Source organism: Oncorhynchus clarkii, chromosome 19 (assembly GCF_045791955.1).
Source record: "Oncorhynchus clarkii lewisi isolate Uvic-CL-2024 chromosome 19, UVic_Ocla_1.0, whole genome shotgun sequence".
Taxonomy (NCBI): Eukaryota; Metazoa; Chordata; class Actinopteri; order Salmoniformes; family Salmonidae; genus Oncorhynchus; species Oncorhynchus clarkii.
The window spans coordinates 15446969-15454320 of record NC_092165.1 but is presented as its reverse complement, the minus strand read 5'-3'; positions in this window follow the sequence as shown (position 1 = coordinate 15454320).

The following is a 7352-nucleotide window of genomic DNA, read 5'->3' as shown; positions in this document are numbered from 1 at the left end:
TAGTTCACAAACAAACTACTAATTCATTCTTGTCTCTCACTTTTGTCTCACATGATTTATTCAGCTCTCCTGTGTCCTGCTCCAAGAGATCAACCAAGTGCTATTCACCAGTGGTGTAGTACTTAAGTAAAAATACTTGAAAGTATTGGGCTATCTGTACTTTACTATTTATATTTTTTACAACTTTTACTTTACTACATTCATAAAGAAAATTATATACCTTTTACTCCTTACATTTTCCCTGACACCCAAAATGTACTCTTTACATTTAGAATGCTTAGCAGGACATGAAAATTATAACATTCACACACTTATCAACATCCCTGATCATTCCTACTGCCTCTGATCTGATCACTCACTAAACACATGCTTTGTTTGTAGATAATGTCTGAGTGGTGCCCCTGGCTATCTGTAAATTAAAATAATGCAGTCTGGTTTGCTTAATATAAGGAATTTGAAATCATTTATACATTTACTTTTGATACTTAAGTATATTTTGGCAATTACATTTACTTTTGATACTTAAGTATATTTCAAACCAAATACTTTTAGACTTACTCAAGTAGTACTTTACTGGGTGACTTTCACTTCTACTTGAGTAATTTTCTATAAAGGTATCTTTACTATTACTGAAGTATGAAAATTGGGTACTTTTTCCAACACTGCTATTCACTGACAGAGATCGCTAGCTAATGAAACACAAATTGACATTTACAGTAGCTGGCTTGACTAATCAAACAGGCTAGCATTCAATAAATTGGCTAAATGGTAAATGGGAGTTACCTCTTAATACGATCAAAACAATTCATGCTGCATATTTCAAGTGCACTCAAAAACAGATATTTATCTTATTTCAGTCTTTGGGAGCAAGCTATAGATGTTCTTCTTCAGACAGCAGCTCACGTCTGACAGGTGACAAACTTGTTTTATATTACTATTTTAACATGGAGTGTGGACAATTCTATTGTCTCTGTCAGGAGCCCAGGCTTTTGCAAAAGACGGTAGAGTTCTCATCTCTGGACCACACAAGCTTTAGAATACATTCTGCTAAGGTCCTTGTCTCTCTCTACATCGGTCAGCTACATTGGTGACCAGGGTGGGATCCTTTCAATATGCCTATAGGGACTGGACACACACATGCGCCTAGAGAGAAGGGGTAATACTGAATAATGCGTCTGACAGTTCTACAGTCTCCATCAGAGGCCCAGGCTTTTGGCATAGATGGTAAAGCTCTCATTTCTGGACTGCAACATTGTAAGATTGTGCCCTCCAAGGCACTTGATATACATTGATTGGTAGGTTGCATTATATTTACATACTCCAAATACTGCCTGAGATACCCTTGCTATTTGTCTCCGTACTCAATAATCAAAGAATCACATTTATTTATAAAGCCCTTTTTACATCAGCAGATGTCACAAAGTGCTTATACAGAAACCCAGCCTAAAACTCCAAACAGCAAGCAATGCAGATGTAGAAGCACAGTGGCTAGGAAAAACTCCCTAGAAAGGCAGGAACCTAGGAAGAAACCTAGAGAGGAACCAGGCTCTGAGGGGTGGCCAGTCCTCTTCTGGCTGTGCCCGGGTGGAGATAAAAGTACATGGCCATTAAGGCCAGATTGTTCTTCAAGATTAATACAAATAAATGGTGAAACACTTTATGATGGTGTTGTTTGTTCAAATGTATACGCATGAAGCGTACATTATGAAAAACATGTTTCACACTCAGTCATAGTTAGTAGAATAATGAATGGATTGGCAAGATTTTGGCACTGTCAACTTTTAGAAGGTTAGTAGGAAAGTTAATAATGTGAACTACCTAATTATACTCACATTCACTGAACATTTTGTATTTGAAACTCAAACAAAACAAAGAAACATTCATTTCCCAACTGCTTTTTGTATAATCCTAAATGCTCTTTATCATTTCCCATGCCTTATATTCCAATGCATCCAACATTGTGCAGGCCCACCATGGTATTGGGCACCTGCTATTTGAGAACTCATCTGGTTTAGAAATCAAACTCTGGTTTTCTTATTGAAGAGCACATTGTCCAACTGTTTTTAGAGAAGATTGTATTGCAAGGTATGCTATATGTGTTGGCTATGCCATATGTATGGGCTAATATGCATATGCTGCTGTCGTTTTTAAACCCTCCATTCTAGCATACATGACACACACACCTTTCTATCTACATTTATTTGGGAATCTATGCAAATTATATGATTTACTGTTCATTTAAGCCTGCAGCTAGTTACTTGAAATGAAACATTATCATGCCAAAACATAATTCAAAAATTGAATTCACTGACAGAGATCACTAGCTACTATAATGAAACACAAATTTACATTTACAGTAGCTGGCTAAGCTAGTCAAACATTGGCTAGCTTTCAATAAATTGGCTAAATGGTCAACGGAATTGAACTCTTCATACGGTCAAAACAATTCACGTTGCATGCGGCATATTTCCAGTGCACTTGAAAACAGATATGTATCTTATTTCAGGCTTCGGAAGTTAGCGAAAATCTGTTCCTCTTCATCAGACAGTGGCTCGAGTTTTCACAAGAGGCCGTGTTCACGTCGTAGATAGAAGCAGGCAATTGGCTGCCTTCATCACGAGTGGTATGTACGGGAGTTATGATTTGTTCCAAGTTTAGCAGTTCTGCAAATTAGTTTGAGCAAACGGTGTTGAAATATACTTTTTATGAGAACGTGTAAAAATGGCCAACGAATTTTATTAGCATCATAAGAATGTTTTAATGACAACTACAAAAAAAATCGCTCCTATTTTTGGCTTCGGCCCAAACTACATTTGTAAAACGATGCCAGATAAGCAAACGTGATAATGTGAAAGCCCCCTATTTTTTTTAAACAAAGACCAAAACTGCTTTCAAAATACATTTGCCAAAACTACTTTCAAAATTGTTTTCCCGTGATTGCATTAAGAACTGCTGTGAACTGTGCATTGACTGTCACAATACATGTTTCCCTCTCGCAACTTGAGTACGCTTCGAGAGGAATATTTGTATCTGCATAGAACACACAACAAGCCGACCAGGTAAATAGGTAACCTATTCTACTATGAGGTTGTTTGACGGGATTTCTTACAATGCCTCAGCTGTAAACTCCACGAGTCCCAAAAAAGCGTTCTGCTGCACTCTGATTTCTTCGTTTGTGCTGTGCAGTTTATGACCATTACAAAAAATTCTGCAAAGTCCACCCGTTTCACATAATACAGTGCATTCGGAAAGTATTCAGGCCCCTTGACTTTTTCCACATTTTGTTACATTACAGCCCTAATCTATTAAATTGTTGTCTTCCCTCATCAATCTACACACAATACCCCATAATGACAAAGCAAAAACAGGTTTTTAGACATTTTTGCAAATTTATGAAATACCAAATTTACATAAGTATTCAGAACCTTTACACAGGACTTTGTTGTAGCATCTTTGGCAGCGATTACAGCCTTGAATCTTCTTGGGTATGACGCTACAAGCTTGGCACACCTGTATTTGGGGAGTTTCCCCCATTCCTCTCTGATCCTCTTAAGCTCTGTCAGGTTGGATGGAGAGTGTTGCTGCACAGCTATTTTCAGATCTCTCCAGAGATGTTCGATTGGGTTCAAGTCCGGGGTCTGGCTGGGCCACTCAAGGACATTCAGAGACTTGTCCCGAAGCCACTCCTACATTGTCTTGGATGTGTGCTTAGGGTTGTTGTCCTGTTGGAAGGTGAACCTTCGCCCCAGTCTGAGGTCCTGAGCACTCTGAAGTAGATCTCTCTGTACTTTGCTCCGTTCATCTTTCCCTCGATCCTGACTAGTCTTCCAGTCCCTGCCGCTGAGAAACATCCCCACAGCATGATGCTGCCAACACCATGACTCACCATAGAGATGGTGCCAGGTTTCCTCCGGATGTGGCGCTTGGCATTCAGGCCAAAGATTTCCATCTTGGTTTCATGAGATGAGCGAATCTTGTTTCTCATGGTCTTAGAGTCTTTAGGTGCCTTTTGGCAAACTCCAATTGGGCTGTCATGTGCCTTTTATTGAGGAGTGGCTTCTGTCTGGCCACTCTACCATAAAGGCCTGATTGGTGAAGTGCTGCAGAGATGGTTGTCCTTCTGAGAGTTTCTCCCATCTCCACAGAGGAACTCTGTCAGATTGACCAGCTGGTTCTTGGTCATCTCCCTGACCAAGGCCCTTTGCCACTGGGTGGCCAGCTCTAGGAAGAGTCTTGGTGGTTCCTAACTTCTTCCATTTAAGAATGATGGAGGCCACTGTGTTCTTGGGGACCTTCAATGCAGCATACATTTTTGGGTACCCTTCCCCAGATCTGAACCTCAACGCAATCCTGTCTCGGAGCTCTAAGGACAATTCCTTCGACCTCAGGGCTTGTTTTTTTCTGTGAGACTTTAACCCTTGTGTAGTCTTAACATTCTGTATACTCCCCTTGTCCTAAGGGTAAAAAATGACCCGCCTTCACTAAACCCCTAAAATAAAGCTGCTTAATTGAATTTTAAACCCCAAATCTATTTTACATGAATAAACAATGTGTCATTCATCAAACTTTGTGAATATCTGGGGTTTCCTTCTTCACAATGCAGAAAGACTGCATTTAATCAGTGGACACCACTCATTTCTATTACAACCCACATGTCATAATTGTTTTCTTTACTAAAGTAAAGGTTTATTATTATTATTATTGCTAAAGTTACTGCATTTTCTAGCAAGAGATAGCACTTGTATAGCCTAAGAAAGGTGCAGAAAGTAGTTTTGAATGCATTTTATTGAAGGGAACAATAACAGTCTTTAACTTTTTTGGCAACATAGTGATATATTCTTAAATACTGTACAATGAGGAATTCAACTACAAAATGGGAGAAGACTAATATTGTTTGAACCATTGCCCCCACCCACAAGGTGTATAAACAACAACAATAAATACGAATAAAATAAGAGAATAGATACAAAACAAAAACGTGAAGAACATAAATCAATCAACTCTAATTATCACATGTAGGACAGTATGCAAGTGTGTGTGCATGGACTTTGCAGATGTATTTCTCACATGTGCAGCACATAGTATTTGTTTTACAATCCTCCTTTGGGGCAGAATTGGCATCTCCTCCTCTTGCCTGCCCCAGCTGCAGCCTCAGGCTCAGCCTCATTCAGCCCCCTGAACAGCTTTCACAAGCGCTGCAGAGCCTGGTGTGGGGGGAGGCGCTCCCTTCTTTGAATGTGTGGGGTTACAAGTGCCTTGCCCAGCTGCTCCAGGAACACCCTCCTCTTGTTCCACTTATCAGGCATCCAGGTAGGGTTGATCTTGCTCCATATCACGAAGGCATTGTATGTGGACACATCAATGATGTTATACGAGATGACTGGGAGCAGCAGGCAGTCATCCTCATGCAGCTGTAAGTTCCAATCACTTTTTTCCAGGTTGTCCATGCCTCCTTTGATGTGGTTGTAGTCCAGGATGACGGCTGGCTTCCTGTCCTCACAATCACTGATCACAGCCGTTTTGTGCAGTGTGCTCAGGAGGACCACATTCTTGTTCCTCTTTGGGAGGTAGGAAACTAGAGTGGTAGTGGGGGTGAAGGCAAACTTTGATGAGAAGGCCTCTCTTCCCCCTTGTTGTGAGGATTGCAGGGGAGAGCTTGTTCTTGTTCTTTCTAGCTGTGCCAACCATGGTAATCTTCCTCTTCAGGAGCTGCTGGCTGAGTTCAACAGTAACACACAATCTCAATTTCTCGTGTGTGTGTCTGTGTCTTTGTGGTTTTTGTGGTGTGTAAATTATTTTATAACTGCCGGGTCAAAAATTACCCTAAGACAATCTTTGTACCCTGGTGGTGTACAGCTTTCATGGAAATATGAACAAAGGCGATGTTTCACTTTTTCTAATGTTGGGGTCACTCTTGGAAAAGTCATAAAATGTCAAGTTGAAAAAATATAATTTCTCTACTGTTAAACAGTGTCAATTTTTACCCTTAAGACAACACAAGGGTTAAATAAACAGCTGTATGCTTTTCCAAATCATGTCCAATCAATTGAATTTACCACAGGTGGACTCCAATCAAGTTGTAGAAACATCAAGGGAATTATCAATGGAAACAGGATGCACCTGAGTTCAATTTCAAATCTCATAGCAAGGGTCTGAATACTGATGTAAAGAAAGTCATTCTGTTATTTTTTTATTTATACATTTGCTAACATTTCTAAAAACCTGTTTTTGCTTTGTCATGATGGGGTATTGTGTGTAGATTGCAGAGAAAAAATGTGTATTTAATCAACTTTAGAATAAGGCTGTAACATAACAAAATGTGGAAAAAGTCAAGGGGCCTGAATACTATCTAAAGGCACTGTATATCAGGATCCCTTGATTGCCCAGAATCTCCACTTGCTCCCTCCACTTTTCTCACTGCCTCCAAACAGAATGGGCTGCAATGGAGAGGCTCAAAAGCACCATGTTCCTTGGAGTGCACATCACGGAGGAGCTGAAATGGTCCCTCCACACTGACAGCGTGGTGGAGGCACAACAGTGCCTCCTCAACCTCTGGAGGCTGAAGAAATGTATCTTGGCCCCTTAGACCCTTACGAACTTCTACAGATGCACCGTCGAGAGCATTCTGTCAGGCTGTATCTCCGCTTAAGATTTTGCCTGTGTTTAGCTCCATTCAGTTTCTTTTTTTATCCTGAAAACCCACCGAGTCCTTAACGATTACAAGCATACACATAACATGATGCAGCCACCACTATGCTTGAAAATATGGAGAGTGGTACTTAGTAATATGTTTGAGAAAAATCCAATACAACACAATACTTTATTCAGGACAAAAAGTGAATTGCTTTGCCACATTTTTTTGTAATATTACTTTATTGTGTTGTTGCAAACAGGAAGCATGTTTAGGCTTATTTCACTGGGGCCAAGCTTCCTGCCATCCAGGATCTCGAAACCAGGCAGTGTCAGAGGAAGGCCCTAAAAATTGTCAGACTCCAGCCAGCCAAGTTCTTCCTGCTACCGCACGGCAAGTGGTACCGGAGTGCCAAGTCTAGGTACAAAAGGCACCCTAACAGCTTCTACCCCCAAGCCATAAGAGTGCTGAACAGTTAATCAAATGGCAACCCAGACTATTTGCATTGGCCCCTTTTTCTACGCTGCTGCTACTCGCTGTGTATTATCTATGCATAGTCTGTACTGGCACCCCCTGTATATAGCCTTATTGTTATTTTGTTACTTTTTTTTTGTTACTTTTTTGTTGTTGTTACTCTATCTTTAGAAAGAACCGTGTTTAAGCAAGAATAGAGTAGAAAATCATGGAATGACTTTATTCCATCAGCGTCAGTAAGGTAAAT